At 41.9% G+C, this 23,211-nt stretch overlaps 1 protein-coding gene across 1 annotated transcript in view; it reads left to right on the forward strand.

Annotated features, from left to right (window-relative positions):
• LOC126401237 (voltage-gated potassium channel subunit beta-2-like) overlaps positions 1–23,211 on the forward strand; it is a 125,281-nt gene that overhangs the window by 28,719 nt on the left and 73,351 nt on the right. The window lies entirely within an intron of this gene.

Below are 23,211 nucleotides of genomic sequence, written 5' to 3' on the forward strand. Positions count from 1 at the left end.
GCTTCAAAACAGTACTATCAGTGATCAAACAACACTCAGCCAGCTTCAGACATTGTACCTTATTGAAATCAGGTGTGATTATGATAGCTGATGTTGTTTATGACACAGAAAGACCATAAAATATCAGCAAATAAAGCCATATGAAACGTAAAAGTTATGATCCCACTTTCTAGGCGGTATATCTTAGCCAAAAATAGTGGTAGGAGTGAGACTCTTTTAAAACCAGCTACGTGCCTGCTAACAGCTCCGCATGAGATCGCGAGTAATCCTTTAACTTTTCCTGTCGAAAAGTTGTGGCTTGTCACCACTCATCGCAATTTTGGACTTTGTGTGTTTAGGCTGCTCTGTTGCGAAATCCATTAGAGATAAAAGAAAAACGATGACAGATTCAGGAAGCCGAGAGCTTTCTGAATCCGGTGATACCAAACATCACATGGTTTGATGACGTAGTGCGCCTGTGAGATACCATTTAACAGAGGAGGGAGGGAGAGCGGACGCCGGCGTCCGAGCGGAGTTGGAGAGGTTAAACCACAAATTTCTTGTGTTTATTTGAACTGTGTGTTTATGAGTGCAGTCATAGAACATCATAAATGTATTATAATTCACTGCCCTCATAATGCCCCCACCACACATTATAGATGTGGTCCTCATACAAAGCATTACCAAAATAACTGTAAAGAAATAACTGATCAACTACTGATCAAACGTCCACAATGAACATGATTTGTAAAAGGTCCCCCTAAAGGAAGATGCTACTTCCCGCTGCAGGTGCTAAACAATCCCAGAATGGAGAAGATTGAGCTGATGTTGCAGGTGGGGATATTTGAAACTTTGCCCAGTGAGGGGTGCAGTCCCATTGTATTGGTCCATAAGAAGGATGGTTCACTGAGGTTCTGTATTGACGTCAGGTACCTTAATGCAGTTTCAAACTTTGAATTCTACCCAATGCCCCACATTGACGGGGCTGCTGGAGAGAAGTCCAAGTTCATCACCACATTTGACCTGAGCAAGAGGTATTGGCAGCTGGCCCTGACACTATTCATTATACCCTATGGCATGTGTCAGTTCAAGGTGATGCCTTTGGTCTCACAGTTTGCAGCTGCCCACTTGGCTGATGCCGTCATCTATAGCCAGACATGAGAGGAACACCTTTGATGGGTGCTCCACCTGATCAAGACAACTGGACTTAACATCAACCCACACAAGTGTGCTTTTGCACAGAAAAGGGTGGAGTACCTGGGCCATGCTGTCAGACAGGGGTGGTCAAGCCTCAAGTGGGAAAGTTGGATGCCATCCACTGGTATCCTGTGACCACTACCAAGAAGAAGGTGTGTGCCATTATGGTGTTGATAGGATGGTGATTCAAGTTCATCCCACACTTTGCTAAGAGGGCAGCCATCCTCACTGACCTCACCAAGGCCTCAGCACCAAACAAAGTAACATGGAATGAAAAGTGTGACAGAGCCTTCACAAGAGTGCCATCACATGTGAGTCTGTTCTCCACAATCCTTATTTCTCTCAACTGTTCACACTGCAGATGAATATCTCTAATGTCATAATTGGAGCAGTGCTTTGCAGGAGACCGAGGGGGAGAAGCATCTATTGCTGTTACTTAGCCACAAACCGCTAGACCTGGAAATGAGATACTTCACAGTGGAAGTGGAGTGGACTGCCTGGCCATGAATTGGGGTTGTGTATTGCAGTTTGTGAGGTTTAGGTATTTCACAGCAGGGAGGCAGGACTGTTACACTTCGTTGTTCACCTGTGAATGTAAAAATTGCATTGATTTATGATTTAATAATAGCAAAGTATTCTTTTAATTGAGGAGTAAAATTCATGCTCATCTAATCGTAACAGTAAAACTAGAATCTGTGTCATGCACAAACCTGTTCTCCTTCTCCCAGAGTGTTTGGGCAAAAGAGTGAATAGTTCTGGGAGGTAACAACAAGTGGAGAGTTGGTAGGGAAGAGTTTGGTGCTACTGCTTCAAAGATTTTTATTAATGTTAAGGTATTTATTAATATTAATATATATTTTGGTGTGTGAATATTTATCAAGATTGTACGTATTTTTGGTAATAGTTTTATGTAAATATTTTTTGTGTGTTCATATGTGAAAGCCTCAGATGAATGGCTTGGAGGCAAGACAGACGGGCAGAACCACCCTGGAGGGTGACCATTACCAAAGGGTCAGATACCTAAAAGAGATGGCCAGGCAAGACCCCAGGAAAAATGACTTAAGGTCTTCAGGTGCAGGATCTGTACCATACTGGTGCCTAGTAGGCTGGGGGTTAGCCACTTGGGAAACAGACAGGGCTAGCAAACTCTGGAACAGGCTGGTGATTATCTGATTTGGAGACTGGCTGGAAGCCAATAGGTTGCAGACTCAGGAACCCAAGGCTAATTGACTGAAATGCAGGTTGGCTGTTAGTAGGCAGAATGAAGGCTTGGGGTTAGCAGGATGAGAAGCACACTAGAAATCACGAGTGTTTCCAAAGTCTTAGCCATGGTTTTAAGTTAGCTTCCCACTGTGCCAACCTCAGAGCAGCCTCTTTGTACTCCCTACTATGGGCTGTCTTCCAATCCCCATACAAGTAGAATACATGATAAAGTTCTAACAATTCCGCTGGCTCCATTTATGGTCAGTCTGTACTGTCACAATCTTAGGATTAACAGGTTTGGACCCAAATGCAGAAACAGAGGATGAGAGCAAAAGAGTTCAACAGTTTAATGTGGAGAAAAAAAAGTGTACAACTGAGAGCTCCAAGGCAGGCAGGTAACAGGTTGATCCAACAACACCAGGAACACAAAACCCTTGGAAAAAAACTAAAATCTAGTTTTAAAATGAATAAACTATGCTGGGATTTACTGGACCACAGATGATTTGTCATTTGTGCCGATCTAAACTGGACATGTGAAGGCTTTTCCTCTGGCAATCTGAAATGGTGGCTGAAACCACATGTCCTTTGTTCATCAAACAAAGGACAGCCATTTGGCACTCATCTCCACGGGATGCCTCATTGTCACACCTAAGTGAGAGCCCTGTCCATGGACTCAGTTTTCAAACTTAATTGGTCACAGTGACATGCGACTCCATGATGTCACCAAGCCAATTTAGGGGGCTGCTTCTACTCTCCATCCCTCTTTTTCCTGAGACTCTGACAAGCTCTCCCCAAACCTCTGAAGGGGACTCTCTCTCTTTCCTCTAAACCTCGGGAGAGCTCGCCTCTCCTGAACCTCCTTAGAGTTAGGACTAGGCAGGAGGACCTGCTACACCCTTCCCCCATTCTCTCACCTTTGCATGCTCACAGACGGAGCTGCAACTTCACTCTCAAAGTGGCCTGCTCATGGCAGACACAGAACCTGAACACCAGAGAAGTTAGTGTGCCAAACATGAGGTTTGCAACTAACTTTCCAATTACAAGGAGACCCAAGAATGATTTGGCACCATACTTCTAACTCTGCAACAATACCAATCGACCTGCATCCTGGTTTTACTTTGGTTAGTAATTCTGGTTGGCTGTTTTATCAGTTGTGTGAGATTAAAATGGTCAGTTACCAGTTTAAGGTTTTTTCTATTCTGTTTATCATCCCAATTAACACTGGGCCTTAGTCACAAACAGTGTGTACGCACAAATCTGCTTAAACTGTGCATACGATCGTTTGACGCACAAATCTGGGATTCATCAATATTTTCTTACCCGAATTTGTTCTTACTCTGCGAACAAATTTAGAACTGCCTCAGACCATGCGTACGCACAAATGAGGAAGGCCGAACTGACTTAGAAAATGCAAACATACCTTTTAAGTACATGCAGAGTCTATAAAACCACATTCATGAAAAAGAGATTTAATTAACATTTTTTAAAATAATTAATTTACTAATATATTGGCCAAATGGATTAAATTACCATGAAATTGACACACGTTCACCCTCATCATTGTGACAATTAAAATATTAACAATAACATGAACAGAAAAACTATCACTCCATCAGCGTGCAGATGATCTGTAATGCCGACTGCCATATCCTTAAGGCTGTGGCCCGCTGGCCAGGAGGCACCCACGACTCATTTATTTTGCAAAACAGTACAGTGGGAATGCGTTTGGAGGCAGGGGCTGTGAGAAGTGGATGGCTTGTTGGTGAGCATCTTTTGTTCTAGTCTTTTATTTCAATTGTTTTAAGTTAGTATTTTCAGTAAGTCTCTATTCCGTTAATGTTAAAATGTTATATTGTTTGGGTGACCGGGCATATGGCCTTAAAACATGGCTGATGACACCATACGCAAACCCTGAAACCCCTCAAGAGGTGCGCTATAATAACATACATGCCCACACACGCGCCGTAGAGCGCACTTTTGGCGTGCTTAAGGGCCGTTGGATGTGTTTGGATCAGATACGGCCGGTGGCAAACTACTTTATACCCCTGAGAAGGTGTGCAAGATCATCCTGGCATGCTGTGTCCTCCACAATCTTGCAATGGTATGGCATTCCTGTAAGACCCGGCGCCATCGCTTCTAACAAACTGTGAAATTTATTACTTCTCTCCTTGCGTAACCGCTTCCTTCATTCATGAATCAACTCTAGGCAAGCGGTTTCCTTATATGGAGAAATGGGGACGTGGTAGTATGCTAATCACAAATTGCGAGCACGCGCCTGTCAATTTAGAATGGTGGTGAAAACAAAATTGGCCGGTGCACAGGTGTCATGAATCCCACGGCAATTTTGCGTATGCACTTATTTTGTGCGCAAAGTAAGAACATTTCCACGCACATATTAGTGAATGAGGCCCATTGAGGTCTCCTAACAGGATTATTTCTTTTTTGGGGTCACAGAAGTTTAACAGGGCTTTGAATTGGTCATAAAAGCATATAAAGCAGCAGAGGGCTTCCGCAAATTACAATGAAAGACATATCTGCAGAACGTGGGAAATAATTGTTATCATTAATTATTAATTATTTCTGATAGCCATTTGGATACTTTGAACCACAAGTTCCTAAAAATTGGAGACAGAACAGAATTGTTGCTCATCTCTGATTGTAACCCTCTCAATTATGAAATAATTAGTGTTACTTTGACAGATGGCAGCAATTTTGAAGTTCTCGGATTATAGGGTTTTCCCTGTTGATTGGTTGGTTGACTTCTTTTATATGTCAAAGAAAATACCTGTAGGGGTTACTATACAAGTAAAACAGCTTTTGTTGCAGTTTGTGTGAGGTCAAGTTACATAATTACTGGACTTAGACAGCTGTGACTACATCCACTTTTTAAATAAGGTGTTAACACAGTACATACAAAAGACACATATGGAAACAAGATTAGCTGAATTGTATTCACAGGAAGTATAAAACATTTTGCTTGTGTTCCTAATAAATTAGAAATATGAAACCCCACTAAATTCAGAGGGAAATTATTCTTTGATTTTAAATTGCTAGGGAAAAAAATCCTGACACTGACTGATACATCTCAATTAAGGACATCTCTGACTATACAGAGACTTGAAATCAAACAGTTGTCATTATCACTTTAAAGAACTGCCACAATTTAAGTCCCACATTTGTACCTTGAAATAGCTACATTCCTATAGGGGAACACAGGCCTGTAATTGACAATGCTTCCTTAAGTAACTCAGGTCCTCAAATGTAAGTCAAACACTGCAATGTGAAACACACTTCTCAGAGGCAAGAAGAGACAAAATCCACAAATAAGTCCATATCCAGTCATGAGAGCAGCAGGCTGAGCAAAGTACTCCAGATGTCCCTCTCCCCAGCAATGCTTTCCGGCTCCTCCTGGGGAATCCCGAGGTGTTCCCAAGCCAGATGAGATATATAGTTCTTCCAGCGTATTCTGGGTCTGCTCTGGGGCCTCCCACCAGTTGGACGCGCCCAGAACACCTCTAACAGGAGGCATTCTGATCAGATGCCTAAACCATCTCAATTGGCCCCTTTCAACGTGAAGGAGCAGTGGCTCTACTCCGAGCTCACTCAGACTTGTGAGCTCCTTACCCTATTTCTAAGGCTGAGCCCGGCCTCTCTATGGAAGAAACTAATTTCAGCTGCATGCGTCTGCAATCTCATTCTCAAGCTCATGACCATAAGTGAGGGATGGGACGTAATTGGACCGATAAATTGAAGGTTTTGCACTCCGGGTTAGCTCCCCCTTCATCACAACATTTTGACGCAGTGCCCGTATCACTGCTGATGCCACACAAAACCACCGATCCATCTCACACTCCATTTTCCCCTTACTTGTGAACAAGACCCTGAGATACTTGAACTCCTTCACTTGTGGCAGTAACTCTCTCCCAACTCAGAGGGGGTAATCCAGTGTTTTCCAGCAGAAAACCATGGCCTCAGACTTTGAGGTGCTGACTCTCAACCTGACTGCTTCACACTCTGCTGCAAACCACCCCAGTGTGTACTGGAGGTGGACAGTGTAATGAAGCCAATAGAACCACATCATCTGCAAAAAGCAGATATGCAATTCTAAGGTCCCCGAACCTGACCCCATTCTGTCCCAGGCTGTCTAAGTCCAGAAATACTATAACAAAAAGTGTTCAACAAAAAATTGTGCATAGCCTTAGTTTAGGCAGCACACGATGTCAAGCTCAGCTCACATCCCAGCTAAACCAGCTACATCTCAAGCAGCCCAATCAACTGACAGATCAACTGATTGACAAAGGGAGTCATCTGATAGATCACATGATTCCTTTCTATGCAACCAATTAGGAAATCTTATTCAGGGCACCCTATTTAAACTGCTTTGACCTGCCTATTGTTGCTGCTTCCTCTGCAAGCCATTTTGCAACCCGCCTCCAACCCAGCTCCTCCTTTTTGTTGTGTGTGACTTATCAATGTCATTTCCGTTTGTCATTGATGCTTGCTCCTGTTCTTCTTTTTCTGTTCCTGGAGGGTCTTTGCTGCTGCTCTCGCTGCCTTAGGCTTTCCATGTAGGCACATGGAAGGGCAGGGATGTTTGCTCTCTCTACCTCAAGCTTTACTCGTTTGCACGTGGAAGGGCAGAGAGGTGTGCTCTCTCTGCCTTAAGGCTGTCCTTGTAGGTACATGGAAGGGCTGAGGGGTGTCTTTTCTCCACTGTAGATTTTCATGTAGGCGTGTGGAAGGGTGGAGAGGTGTGCTCTTTCTGCATAGGCCCAAGGAAAGGCAGAGAGGCCCCAGAACAGAGCCATACTGCCAAATATAATACTGCAAATGGAAATAAAGTTTTCTTTGACTAAAGTGGTCCTAACTGAAGTTAAAAATTTAGTAAACTGACTGGTGTACATCACAACATCAGTCAGTGATGACGCAAAATGACAATTACTAATATGTATTCAAGTGTATGTAGTTTCATTTGCTTACAAAAGAGTAAATTACCATGTGTTCGAGGAGTAATGAGTGAATGGAAGAGGGAATAATTTTGGACACAGCCTTCTGCACCAGGAACAAGGTGGAAGTTTGGTGGTAGGTTAAATTATGTTCATTCTATGCAAACAGCCATTACCAGGCTTTGAAAGCAATGTTACTCTAAGAGATTATGCTCTGTTTAGGGGATTCAGATAGCCAAAAAAGAAAACAAGCAGCTTTTACAGTTCTAATCGAGAAAAGCTTCATTATGTGCTCAAATATTTACCTAATTCCTTTTGCAGGGTTAATGATTTGTTAAACTAAAAATTTTGTCTTCATTCATGATATATAATACATACACACACACACATACATATATATATATATATATATATATATATATTGCTCTGACAAATCTGTGACTGCAGACTTAATTATTGGCTTGTAGACTGAACAGTACTCAATACTCAAATTTGCATTTGCATTTCTTTTGTTGTCAATTTGGCTGTGGCTCAGGACGTGAAACGCAGTGGCTCCTTGGCCCCTGCAGTCTGCATGCTGAACTGCCCTCGTCAAGATGTTGAACCTCACTGAGTCTTGGTGTGTGCGTGTAAATGTTTATCTGATGGGCAGGGTGTACCTTGATGGTACGAGAAAACTGCTACATGAACGCAGTCTGTTTACCATTTACTTTTAGAAATCTCATAATCATTCCTGTGATCAAAGGAAGCTAAAAGGTTGGAAAAAGGGGTGTACTATGAAGCAAGTTTTTTGCCTAAGCAGGCTCGACAAAGCCTAAAGCCCTAGTCAGTCCACTTTCGCCTATGAAGAATATGACAATAATATTACAGCAAAAAGCAACACTGTTGCTGCAAATGAGGCAAGAGTGGAATTTGTGAGTTAATATAGTTATTTTACCACTGAATGCACTCTCCATGCCTACAATTTATTTCTAACATGACAAATGATATTATGCTCAAGAATTGCATTTACTGTAGGTCTGACATTGTTCCATAAATGAAGGATACATAGAAATCACTTAAATTTTTTGTCAAATCAAAGTGAAATAATTTGGTATGTTTTGAAGGCGTTATACCTTGTTTTATATGCAAGTAAACATCAGACTGATTACTAATGTTGTGAACTATTATTGTGTGCTACTTTTGATTTAATTTGACTTCTTGTAGAGTCAGCATGGCCAAATGGCCAGGAAACACTTAAAACATATTCAGTAGTTCAGTGAGAGAAAGAACAGCCTTGCAAATATAATGAAATATTATTCTTGCTCAGATTTTCTACATCACAAACTGAATGTAGGTTCCCACTGCAAAAATAAACCCTTAATCTTGATCCATACAGTTTGCGCTACTGCAATTGCATATCTTCTTTTGATGGCATCACTGATGTACTACTCAGCAAGTTTGCATATAAGGTAATCTCTCATCTGAGAATCTTTATTGCCAATAGATAGGGATGCACAATATTGGATTTTGTGCTGATATCCAAAATGCCGACATATATGTGACCTATAACTGATACCCATATCGATATATTCACTTTTTCCCCACCTACTTTAAGAGAACATCAAGTCTCTTTTTTAGTGTAAATAACATTATATTATGCATACATACTTATGGTGATGGCCCACCAGCAGGTGGAGACATAAAATACAATACTTTTCAATGTATGCAATATTCATTCATTGTGCAAAATAAGAAGATGCATGTGGCCCGATTTGGATAGTTCATTTTAAAATGATATTGGTTAATACAGATGACATACCGATATTATCAGCATGTTGGCCAAGTCCAATATTTCATTTTAAAGCCAATATCGGGCTATACCAATGACTTGCTGATATTGTCCTGCATCCCTACTAATAGGGAATAGTGTCAGGAAAAGCCAATGGATCTATTATTATTATTATTTTTATTTTTTTTCAATTTTAAACTTTATTAATCCCCCTGAGGGGAAATTCAAGTTTTTCACTCTTTTTTTGTCAAGTCTTTGTTAAGTCTCTAAACACGCTAACTCGGAAAAGAACCTCCAACAGTCAGTCTGTCACCTTGCTCCAAGGGGTTTTGCAAGAGTGGTGACACAATTTCCAAAGAAGCTGATCAGTAAATGAGCAATTTCAGTCCAAATATGTGAACATAACCCGCTCAGATTGGTTAGGCATGCAACATAAGTTGCCATGATGATCTGGCCAGGTTAAAAGAGATCAACCTTTGTGGCATTGAAAGCTCTGGCTTTCGGCTCAATATACTGTACCTCGCTAACCCACTAATCCTGCTTCATTGTACACCTCCTGATCTTCTTGTGCAACACACACACACACACACACACACAAACTCACAGAGTCTTATTATTTTATTTTTGTGCAGGCACGTGGGTTACCTTTGGAGGACAGATAACGGATGAGGTAGGAGAGAAAACTTGAACACCTATACAGTCGCATGTAATCCAGACTCAAGATGAACAATGACAGAATAGGTGCACCAAGTAACAAACACAGACATCTTGAATACAAAGATTTTCAATGTGTCAAGAGGTTATAAATGTCTGAAAAGTTCACTTTTAAATGCTAGCTAATATTATAAAATCATTAATGCCTCAGCTTTCTGTTCTTTGAGAATCCTCTGTAACAAAGTTATCGTTTATTTTTGTGTTCCATGTTTTGCAGTGCATCTTTGTGACCACAGCAAAATAGTTAGGAACATCACATCTAAAAGTGTCATGTGGTGGTTGTCTGCTGGTCTGCACTGACTAACACACTTTTCCCTCCTGCTCATGCAGGGGTTAATATACTGAACGCTTTAACAACATCACTGTAAATCTTTGGGCTTGGGAGGAATAACAAGTCATCCCCAGTCAAAAGAGCAAAACCCATATCTAAAGTTATCACATTCATAACATGAGTTTGATTTGAGTCCACACCTTTACCTAGGACATTTCATTGCCTGTGATGTACTTTGTGATTAGTGCTAATCAGAGAAAGTATTTTTTATTGGTCCTTTAGTGCCTTTCTTGAAAACTTGACAGTAGCATGATAGGGGAAGAAAGACGGGGGAATAATATACAACAAAGGTCCCACTTTGAATTCAGCCAAGGGGTAGTGCGGTTCATTGTCACCGCCTTAAACCCTGACTCCCCAGACTTAAAGGCTCTAATTCAATGGCACAAGCACAACAGCTAGTGGCCCAAAGTGAAAAATGGCTCAGTAAAGTTGAATATAAGTAAGTAAGTAAGTAAAATTTATTTGTATAGCACTTTTCACAGAGAGGACTCACAAAGTGCTTCACAGGATTAAAATACAAACAAGAATACATACATACAAACATACAGGTCACATACAGAGACACAAAAATGAAACAGTTGTTGCAAAACTAAATCACTTAAGACAAGTTAAAGAATGCCTGCCTATGCAGATAGGTTTTAAGATGCTTCTTAAAGATATCAACCGATGCTGCGGCTCTCAAGATCTGTGGGAGGGCGTTCCACAGTCTGGGTGCAATGGACTCAAAGGCCCGGTCACCTCTAGTTCTAAGCCTAGTGCGAGGAACTGCCAACAGGCCGTGATCGGCAGACCTAAGTGTCCTACTAGGAACATATACATGCAGCAGGTCAGACAGATACTCAGGTGCCTGATCATGAAGGGCTTTGAATGTTAAAACAAGGATTTTGAACTGGATCCTAAAGCTGACAGGAAGCCAGTGTAGGGAGGCCAGGACAGGAGTAATGTGGCAGTTTTTGGGTGATTTGGTTAACAGCCTGGCAGCGGCATTCTGCACCAGTTGGAGGCGATCTACATGAGTTTTACTGAGACACATGAAAAGAGAGTTGCAGTAATCCAGACGTGATGACACAAAGGCGTGAATGATCATTTCTAGTTCAGCATGTGATACAACAGATCTCAGTTTTGCAATGTTTTTAAGGTGGAAAAAGCATGTACGGGTCAACATGTGAATGTGTTTATCAAAGTGCATGGCCTGGTCAAAAATAACTCCGAGATTTCTCAGGTTAGAGCGGATATTTGAATTCAGGGACCCAATACAGCTCGCCACCCTAGAAGCAGTACAGTCAGGAGCGACAATAAGGACCTCCGTCTTAGCAGCGTTAAGCTGGAGGAAATTGTTGACCATCCAGTCATTAATTGCAGACAAACAGTCATGCAGTACATTCAGACTGTCAGTCCTGTCAGGATTAAAGGAAAAATACAGCTGAATATCATCTGCGTACATATGATAAGATACACCCTCAAACCTGTTGATAATGTTTCCAAGAGGTAGCATATACAAAGCAAACAAAATTGGACCCAACACTGAGCCCTGGGGCACCCCACAAGAAAGGGGGACGGACTCGGACATAAAAGGACCAGATGCTACAGAGAAACTTCTACCAGAGAGGTAGGAGGCAAACCAGTCAAGGGCACTGCCTGAAATGCCAACACAGTTACTGAGCCTATCTAACAGGATGCGGTGATCCACAGTATCGAAGGCTGCGCTAAGGTCAAGCAGCATTAGGATGGTACATTTACCATTGTCAGAGGCCATCATGATGTCATTAGACACTCTAAGAAGTGCTGTCTCGGTGGAATGCTGCTGACGGTAACCAGATTGAAATTTGTCATAAATACAATGCTTATTTAGGGCAGGAACTAGTTGGTTAGCAATGACTTTTTCTAAGATCTTTGAAATAAAAGGCAACTTAGAAATGGGCCTAAAGTTGCTAAATAATGAAGGGTCCAGATTGGGCTTTTTAAGAAGCGGCTGGACAACCGCCTGTTTAAAATAGGAGGGGAAACAGCCAGAGACCAGTGAGCAATTAATAATATAGAGCAGGGAAGAGCCGATGGAACCAATAACTTTTTTCAGTAGAGACGTGGGCAAGATGTCTAACGGGCTGGAGGAGGTCTTCATACTGCTCACTAGCTTAGTTAAATCTTGTAGGGAAATGGGTGAGAAACGATCTAGTATAGGCTGCTGTAAAGGAGGAGCAGGGGGAAGAGCAGAGGAAGGGGTAATACTTGCTCTAACACTAGTAACTTTGTTGACAAAAAATGACAGAAAGTTGTTACAGTCATTAACAGAAAAAATGGGCACCACAGGGGGCTGGGAACAAACAAGATTACTTATAGTGTCAAAAACAACTTTGGGATTCCGCTTATTGGAGGAAATGAGGTCAGCAAAATAAGAGGCCCGAGCAGCTTTAACCATTGAGTTATACTCCGTTAAGAGTTCTTTCAAATAAATACGATGGACCTGAAGCTTTGTAGACTTACACAGGCGCTCGATACGGCGACATTTGCGTTTAAAACAACGAATGTCATCATTAATCCAGGGGGTAGAATTAACAGTAGCAACTGTACGGGATTTCAGAGGAGCAATCTCGTCTAAAATAACAGAACAATGTGAATTAAAAGTGTGAACTAGAGAATTGGCATCACTCTCATCACCAAAAAGCTGCCCTATGCTGTTATTAAAAACAGAGGAGAATTTCACGGCAGACAGGTCATTTAACATACGCGAACAAATAACATGCTTTTTGAGTGTACAATCAGTGTTAAAAGACACATTAAAGAGAATACATTCGTGATCGGTCACAAGCAGCTCCTCAGAGCCGATAATGTCTAATTTTAATCCACACGTGAAAACCAGGTCCAGAGTGTTGCCCTTAATGTGTGTTGGGCCGCTGACATGTTGGGTAAAATTGAAAGAATCAGTGACTTTTAAGAAGTTCACTGCAAAGGTGTTTGTGGTGTCATTTACGGCCACGTTAAAATCCCCAAGAAGGAGGATTTTCTCAAATTTAATTATGGAAGCTAAAAAGTCACTGAATTCAGATAAAAAGGAGCCATTAACACCAGGAGGGCGATAAATTAAAACACAATAAAATGGATTAGCACGCCCAATTTTAGTCACTAAGAGTTCAAATGAGGTAAAAGTTCCAGAGTTCACTCTCCGGGAGGAGAAACAGTTCTTGTGCACTGCCGCCAGTCCCCCCCCACGACCCGTGGTCCGAGGGGCACAGATAAAAGAACATCCCGGCGGGCAGAGCTCGTTCATAAACACATATTCATCGATCTTTTGCCAGGTCTCAGTGAGAAACATAAAATCCAGATCTTTGGAAATAAATAAATCGTTCAGAATGAATGATTTGTTGGCAACAGAGCGGGCATTCAGCAGTGCCAGTTTAATAGACTTCGATTGTGCTGTAGTGGGTGCAGGTGCTAGTGGCCGCAGGTACTGTGGGTCCGCCCCTGCCCGGCTGCGTCTTGCTAAAGGGAAGACAAGTTTTAACTGACACTGGGACTCTGGGAAAACAGGCCTGAGACATGACAGTCTCGCACTAGAGTTGGCTGGAAAAAGCTGCATTGGTGTCGTGGGCCTGCAGGGGGGGCTAGAGGGAGAGGGAGTGTTAGGAGGAACTGGCACAGTGACCACTGAGGAAGCGGCTGGGAAGGGGGTGTGTTGTGTAAACAGTCAATCGGTGAAAGCTGTGGACTGGACAGCTAGCAGTGTGAGGTCAATGTTCTGAGACAGAAGACGGGATCCTATATGGTTTAGATGAAGGCGGTCTCGTTTGAAGAGGTCCGGTCTATGAAGGAAGGTGGTGAAATTGTCCACATATGGAATGCCAGCGCTGTTGCAGTAGCCTTTAAGCCACACCTGAAACTGCCTGAGTCGGCTAAACTTTACGTCGCCAACTGAAGGAGGGGGGAGAGGCCCGGAGATGATGCACTGCTTGTTTGAGTGAAGAATATTATCAATAAGGCGAGTGCTATCGTTCCTGAGTTTTATAGACTGTTGCAGTTTAAGGTCGTTAATTCCTCCCAGATGAACTACAACAGTACGGGCAGAGGGGTGTTTTTGCAGCAACTGAGGGATGACGTCATTTAAGTGATTTGTGCAGGCACCTGGATGACATGAGGTGAAACACCTGTTGGCACGAACATGGCGAACCATAGAGGACCCGACCAGAAGAACAGGGGAACTGTTAGCACGGTTCGCGACGACAGCCGTCTCAACCCGCGCTGGATGGGCACCGGCACCAGCGGCGCGCCTCACCCGGCGATGGTCAGTGCGCACCGGTATACTTCCCGCAGAAGTACTGGGCTGCCGGGGCTGCCGGGGCTGCCGGGGCAGTCGAGGCCGCCAGGGCTGTCGAGGCTGCCTCTGTGGCTGTGAAGAGCGCTGCCGACTGGGAGGCGATGGAGATGAGCCCCGCCGCTGCAGTGGTGGAGGACCCTGCGGTGGTGGTAACTGAGTGTAATCATGATCATCCAGGAGGCTGAATCGGTTAGTAAGAGGAATAACGCCAGGAGAAACGGGGGAACGTGGAGGTGTATTCTTTTTTCGCCTGCTGTTTTTGTTTGCTGGAAGCCAGGGATCGTGGCCAGGGGTGGAGCTGCGGATAGATGGATTTGGAGTAAAACAGGCTACAGCTGCCGTCTTGCTCTTCACGGGCTCCTTGGGCTTGGCTCCCTCCAGCAGCCAGCGGGCTTCGTTGATCCTTGCAGCGAAACGGGGTGCCGGGGCGGTGAGCTGGGGTTCGGCTTCAGCAGTGGCAGGTGGAGCTGAGACCGGGGGAGCGTCAGCCGGAATGGTGGCGCACAGATCGGCTCCAGTAGGAGCAGCAGCAGCAGGCCCTACAGTGACCAGTGACTCCAAAAACTTTTCTTCATCACGGAGATAGTAGAGATCGGATATGCGTCCTTCGAGCTCAACGATGGTGCGGCTCAGGTGTAGACAACAATCGCATCCGGATGGAGAGGTGAGTGGTGCCATGGACACTGGGGGAACAGAGAAAAAAAAAAAGAAAGGGCTCCGGCAGCAAAGGTGTGTTGTGTGCTAATGGTTAGCAGCTAGCTAGTTAGCTGGTGTAGCGTCTGTAACCGATGCAGTTAAAAACTTACACACGAGGACTCCAGTCGGAGTCCACGGCGTTTTGAAGACGGTAGCGCAGATAAAAGCAGGATCCAAGAATCAAGAATCAAAACTTACCGGCACGGGCCCAAAACAGGGCCCGATGAGGAGACTGGGTGTCCGGTAAGATAGGTGGCTTGACATGGGTCACAAAGTCAAAAGCATTTGCTGTCATTCTGATCAAAAATAAGATTATTTCCCTGGAGGCAGATTAAAATGTAGATCTGCATAATGAGCTCTCTCTGAGTGTAAATCAATGCCAGCAGCCGCACTTCAAAGGGGGGAGGGGCTCTCCACTTGAATGTGTAACATCGATATATAGATCAGAGAGTGTCATGACTAAGAAATACACTCTTCATATTTTATATTGTATTATATATTTCCATATGCCGAGAACAATAATCCTGTCTTCTTCTCAGGACTTCATTTTCGTTATCACAATCAAATAAATTAAGTTTGCGAAATGAATGCATGTGGTGGAGCTAATTAGTAATTAAAGGCTCTCTAAGTCTAAGCTTGAAAAGTTTTTGTCACATTCAGCAAACATCTCCGCTACATGTCATCTGAATATGCTGTGAAAAAGTCCAGTCTCTGTAGGCAGCCCAGTCTCAGCATATTCAGAGGACATGTAACTAGCGGATCATGAGGAGATGTTTGCTGTATGTGACAAAAACTTTTCAAGCTTAGGAAGACTTAGAGAGCCTTTAATGATCTGAGGTTATGTCCAGCAAATACTGCTTCAGTTTTTCACTAACCTACATACAGTCATGTATTATAATCATTCTGCATCATAACAGAATATTTTTACACAGTAAATAAAATGTCCATTAATGTGCCATTTAAATTTAGCTAGTTATATAATGCAAGTTTCATCTGATTTGATTTGATTTTGCTTTATTGTCAGAAAACATTTGATATGTGTCAAGTGTCCCAGGGCATTAACGGTTTCACATTAATATGCATAAATACAAAAATACAAAACAAAATTAAGCCAAACAACAAAATCATACAACAAATTGAGCACAGCGTTAGTTCAGGAAGGACACAATGTCAAGTTCAGTTTACATCCCAGCTACAGCAGCTGATCTCAAACAGCCCAATCAACTGATGGATCAGCTGATTCCTCTCTATGCAACAATTTGGCAAATCTCATTCAAGGCGCTCTATTTAAACTGCTTTGGCCTGTCTACTGTTGTTGCTTCCTCTGCAAGCTGTTTTGCAACCCATCTCCACCCCAGCTCTTCCTTTTCATGTTGTGTCTAACTTATCAATGTCATTTCTGTTTGTCATTGATGCTTTCTCAGTTCTGTTCCTCGGGGTCTTTGCTGCTGCTCTATCTGCCTTAAGGCTTTCCATGTAGGCGCATGGAAGGGCAGAGAGGTTTGCTCTCTAGGGTTGCCACCCATCCTGTATGATATGGGATAGTTCCATATTGAAGAAAAAAAGTACTGTCCCTTACTAATTCCATGCACACCCTACTCTACTGTATAAACCATGTTTTTTTTCACATGCTTGGAATGACATGAGATACATTAAACCAAAAGAGTTTCGCAAGACAGAGTGATATTAAATCAGAATTTGTAGAAGAGAATGTCACAGAATAACAGGTCTGTCACTCACCGTCATCATTGCCATGGTTACGGAGACTATGACAGTCTGGACAACAGTTAGCATGCTCTCTGGCCCGCTGGCTGACTGACTGACTGACTGACTGCTGCTTGATAAAGTTATGTTCAAGTCCCTTTAAACTACTGAGCTTATGGATTTATAAAGCGTCACTTGTGCTTGATTCTGTTTTACATATCTCGGTCATTGTGGAGCTGGACACACTTACTCGAGCTTTGTTTACACTCCCACAGTGAGACATTAACTGATACAGAAAAACCCTTCAATCAGTTTGCATAGCGATATTTGTGTCCACTCATTAGATCAATTAAAAATACAGCAGAGAAGAATTGCAGTTTTACAGATTGTCTCGCACCGGTTCTCCCACAGAACAGCTGAAGTTACGCATTACCATTACGCACGGCTGTGGCTGTTAATAGCACCCATACTCATACTCATTACTTGTTGATTGTTATGAATTTGTGATTTCTTTTTCTTTTCTTTTTTTTACCCTCTTACACTTCATTCACAAACACATGCACACAGACACATACATACATATATTCACTAACACATTGAAATCACTGACTTTTTTTTATATCTTCCTTTTCCCTCTGGCATCCTATATGATAGATACATAAGATAGACATGTGCCTGTAGTTAATGTATATGTATTTTTAAAACATGTAAGATCACTCACTTCCTAATGTCACCTACACATCCACTAACCTACTCAAAGACACCCCCACACACACCTGTTCATACAGCTTTGCAGTATACTTGTTTTCGCCAGTACGCCCATCAGTTTCAGAGTGTTCTCTACTCGTTGTTTGCCTTATATTGTTTTATTTTCTTCTGATGTATTTATTTGCTCTTTATTTTTATTGTAGGTCTAGTTCTTACTTTATGTAATCTTCTTTCTTTACTGTGTATATGTCTCTACACCTGTTTTCACTTACTCTGTTATCACTGCATTACACAATTTAAAAAAGTCTTTACAAATTGCTGCACAATTCAGGATAAAATCAAAAGATTAACAGCATGGAAATAATGGCTTGATTAATTAGGCAAGCCTAATTAACATTATGAATGCACCTACAAGTAATATTTAGACAACACTGTGTAGACTGCAAAATAATAACATAATCACTAATATTGGCAAACCTACTAAACAAGGCCTGACTCTCAATCTCTCACTAAATTTATGTCCATCTTATCCCATTGTTCCCACCTGTCTATCGAAATTATGTTGCATGGACACAGTGATTCAAGGAGTTATCAGGAACTACTGTTCAGACTGTTTTGGTGTTCTCTCTTTCGGTCAATGGCCTATAGTAAATGTAAATTAAGTATGGCACTGATGTAACCTGTTAGAATTCGAAATGGTGATGAGGTCTTAAAATGTAGGCTATGAATAGTTTCTTTAAAAAGTTCCTAAAAGGTTTAACTTTAGGATTCCTGCATATAGCCTTTCTGCCTTGCTTCTTCCAAATTTACAAAGTATAGTATGCATCAGTGTTTATCTAAACGGACCAAACACTTTGCCCAAATTTGTGATCTGATGTTTTCATTCTTAATACAACTGATGCAACTGTTACTATAATTGACTCTTTTTTTCCCTTTACATTCATGGTGAGAGTACCAAGATCTTTCAACCTGGTGCATAAAAAAACACTATCACTAATCTATCACTATCACTATCAATAATTCTGTCACTCCTGCACCTCCTGATTTAGCTGTTTGGTCGAATAAGGACTGCAGTAATTTTCTGTTGTTCTTTGTAGATAAGATTAATAATGTCGGGGCTAGCATTACCCCCTGTTCTACTCGCTTTCTGCCAATCAACACAACCCCAGATTCCTATTCAAGACTGTTGACCAGTTAGTGAACCCAACCTATCCTTCTGCTCCTGCTGATTCTGATGCTGACTGTGAGAACTTTCCATTGTACTTTGCTGGTAAGGTGGAGTCAATAAGATTGGTATCACCCACAGTCCCACCTTTTTTGCACCATGATTCCCTAAGCTCTTTCCCCCCCATTATTCTGCCAGAGCTCCTAGAAACCATGTCACATAAGAAAGTTTCAACCATCCCTCTTGACTATTCCTAGTTTTTAGTTGAGGTGACTGATTGTATTGGGCCCAGTTTGCTTTACATTGTTAAAAGTTCACAGTCTACTGGTTGTATCCTGGATTACTTTAAGACTGCTTTTGTCCAACCAGCCCTTAAAAAACCTGGACTAGATCCCACCATCTTAGAAAATTATCACCCAGTCTTTAAACTGCCTTTCATCTCTAAGATCCTAGAAAGAATTTTGTCAAAGCAGCTGCTTTCTACTGTGGATAACAGCATATTTGGTAAGTGTCAATCTGGTTTCCACCAATATCACAGCACAGACAGCCCTTCTTAAAGTCACCAATGAACTCTATTCATATGAACTTAATGAATGCTGACACAGGCATGTGCTCAATTCTTGTACTGCTGGACTTAAGTGCAGCCTTTGACACAATGTATCGTCATTCTTTTAGATAGACTGAGGCACTGGGTGGGTGTATCTGGTACTGCCCTAAACTGGTTTGCTTCATACTTGTCAGACAGGAAGTTTTGTGTGTCCGTTAACAATGTCATGTCATCCATTTCCCATATCAAGTACAGTGTGCCTCAAGAGTCAAACCTTGGTCTTGTTCTCATTATACATGCTCCCCTTGGGTGATGTCATCCATCGACATGGTGTCTCTTTCCACTGTTACGCAGATGACACTCAGCTGTACCTCCCTGTTAAACCATCTGACCTCAGCATGCTGAGTTCTCTACAGAACTGTCTGTGTGTTATCAAAAATTGGATGTTGTTAAATTTTCTTCAGCTCAATTCTGATAAAACAGATATCCTTGTAATTGGGTCACAGCATATCACAAAGCAAATACTGCCATCCACTGGTTACCTGTCACAACACATAAAGTCTGTTGCAAGATATCTTGGTGTCATGTTTGATAGTTATTTATGTTTTGAACAACATGTCACTAAGCTCGTCAAATCACCTCAGAAACATTGCTAAAATAAGATTTGTCACTAAGCTCGTCAAATCACCTCAGAAACATTGCTAAAATAAGATCTGTCTTTCAGAGATACAGAAACTATTAGGGCTGTAGTCAACCAAAGAAAATCTTGGTCAACTGAAGTCGTATATAATCTTCAACTAATCGATTAGTCGTGGGAAAAAAATAATAAATCTGCGCCTTAGTTTTCCGTCTGCATTGGTGTGTCTGTGTCACTCTGCAGTTACACCTCCAAAATGCTAGTCAGCGGTGGAGGACTCTGTTAAGTGCTGTAACATTTAGTTGATTCAAAACACACAATAAATATGGCTTAATAGAGACAATTTCAAACACAAGTACGCAAATTGGCTTCACTATAAATCGCAGCATTGACAGACAAACACTTGTCTTTATCTGGACACATTTCCCCCACCAATACGACATGTTAATGTTATTAGCACAAGTCTATTGGCATTTTACATTGTATAAATTAGCCTAGCAACGAGCGGAGATTTCCTCTGTTCATATGAAGCCGGGATAAATCCCGAAGTATAAATCCCTAAAGGATAAATCACACACAAGACTTAAAATGCTATTTTAGTGGAGGCTTTACTGTCTTCACAATTTTTTGTTTCTTATCTGTGAAATACAAATAAATACAAGCTTTGTTTCCACTGAGGGAAATGGTGTCAGTATACAGAAACAGACAGGTCTGCGTCACCACGACGATGAGCGTTAGGGTGGCTGAGTTCAATGTTGTATAAACAAAATGTGAAAATGGTTGGTGTTTTGAAAACACCCCCATTTTCACAGGTAACTTAGTCTGTCCCTCCCCCCACAGGAAATAATGGATTAATCCTGGAAAGCTATTGATGTAGTACTTTTTCCCTTATGAAAGTAACACGGCAATTATTCGACCAATGAGAATTTGATCAGATGAGAGCATATTGACCAAATAATCAACCAGGAGACCAGGAGACTACAGCCCTAGAAATGATTATACATGCTTTTATCTCTTCACGTCTTGATTATTGCAACAGTCTTTATTCCTGTCTTAATCAAAAAACCTTGCAACGACTTCAGACTGTTCAGAACTCAGCCACAAGGCTAAAACCACTAAAACCAAGAAGCATGACCACATCACACCAGTTTTTGGCCCAATCCCAATTCCTATTTTAACCCTCAATCTCATTAGCCCTCAAAAAGTGTTAAGGGCTATCTTGTGACTTTAAAATGGGACACCCCTCAAAGGCAAATATGTCTTAAGACTGTCGGGGGCAGCAGTATGCCAAAACTCCGTCCAGTCTGTCAATTCAAAGAAGAAGAAATATATGTCATCAGTAGTCGTCGATAAAAAGACGTGACGAGTTGGTTTTTTTTCAACACTTTATTTCAATTCTTGTACAAAACAAGCAGTGACAGATATGAACAGAACAAATATGCCAGGGTTAAGAGAAAAGAAAAAGAAAAGTCTTTATAGCTTTGGAGTTTGGGGAGTGCTGAATGGTATCTAAGTATTGCTGCATTTCATTAATAAAGATTTTGAACAAGAGTTTTCTGTTACAAAATTTACTCTTATGAATATGGAATTTCGCTAAGATAATAAATAGATTAATGATATAGAATTGTTTTTGTTTTGAAATGCTGACATCATAAAATCCAAACACCACATCTTTGTACAGTCGTGAAAATAGAGCATAAATGTTGCAACGAATATACTCGACAAAATCTTTCCAAAAAGTGACAGTATAGGGGCAGCAAAACAAATGTACAGTTACCAAACAATAATCTTCGACAATGCCGTCTGCAGCTGTGCTGATTTCATATTGAAACAGAATGCTTGATCACTAGGGGAACAGTTGCCGTTGTGACTGAGAATTATGTTATGAATATGAACAGTTCACAAGTTACAAATTACTCACTCCCATAGTTTTTTTGGATCCTGCTTGCTTTTTGTAAACTTGTCTTCATTGGTGGCCCTGGAATGAATCAGGGCTTGTGTTTTGTCTGGTGGCCCTGAAATGGAACAGAGATAACAACATTACTTTCTTTTATTTTTTAGTTATTAGTTAAGTTTCATGTAGTATTGCAAGTATTATCACAATGAATACTGTAGTCAACATCCAGCAGCACTGGTGAGGCTGTTTACACAGTCACACAAGTGTTATCTGGTGACTTTCATCCACGTTAACGTTTCACTCTTTGGGTTATAAGTTGATATTCAACCAAATAACCTGTACCACAACAACCAGCGTAACTTATTCAGCGGAAAGTCACCAGATAATACGATCACTAACGTTAACCTGCAGCTGTAACGTTACCAGCTGCAGACTCTACGGCTACAGGAGATGACACCGTCCGGACATCTTACAAAAACGTCGATGCAAACATTTCACGTATATTAAAACAACTTAACAACTACATTTTCACTGAGAAAAATGACTTTTTGTGACTGAATGACAGCATACTCGGTTATCAGAGAACCGGGGTTACGTGTGGCGGGGCAGGCAAGCCGTCGCCCGCAACCACAAATATGTGTGTTACGCTACAAAGAGGTCTATAGTCCATAAAATGACGTTAAACAAAGATAATGCAATGGTTATCATAATTTTAAAACAACTATTAACGAGAAAAATACTCACATTGATAACTTGCTTCCTTACGCTTGTCGCCGCCATCTTACTGAATCGTCTGTACTCGGCTGGGTTCGGCTGAGCTCGGCGGATGATACGCAAAGGATTCTGGGATAGCACAAGGGCTTGCCAAGGGTGGTCCTGGAAAATCACAAAAGTGAGGGCCATACAGCCCTTATTCTTGACCCTCAACTCAACACTCTGAGAATCGGGACAGCACTAGCACTTCGCGGGAGCGCGGATTTTTGAGACTGAGGGTTAACATTGAGGGTTAAGATAGGAATTGGGATTGGGCCATTGTCACACCTCAGCGAGAGTCCTGACCATGGACTCAGCTTTCAAAAGGAAATGGAACTACAGTTCCAGGAAGGCAATCCCAGAAGCATGTGGTAAGGTCTAAAGAATATGACAGATTGCATCCCACACCTCCTCCTTGTCAAGTGCTCCTTAGCAGGTGAGCTTAACTATTTCTATGCTCGTTTTGCTGTGGCCGTGCTGCGGCCGTGTTGCCTGCTCTCTCTGGTTTTACGCCAGGCTCGGCTCCTTTCAAAGACTCCTTGCGAAGCACTCCTCCGGGGTTTTTTCGGACCTAATTGTATTGCGGAGTTTTGCACAGCAGCGACCGGATCTTTGCTCTCAAACCACAAAAAAATGTGATGGCACAACAGT

The sequence above is a fragment of the Epinephelus moara genome, chromosome 14, assembly GCF_006386435.1.
Source record: "Epinephelus moara isolate mb chromosome 14, YSFRI_EMoa_1.0, whole genome shotgun sequence".
Classification (NCBI taxonomy): Eukaryota; Metazoa; Chordata; class Actinopteri; order Perciformes; family Serranidae; genus Epinephelus; species Epinephelus moara.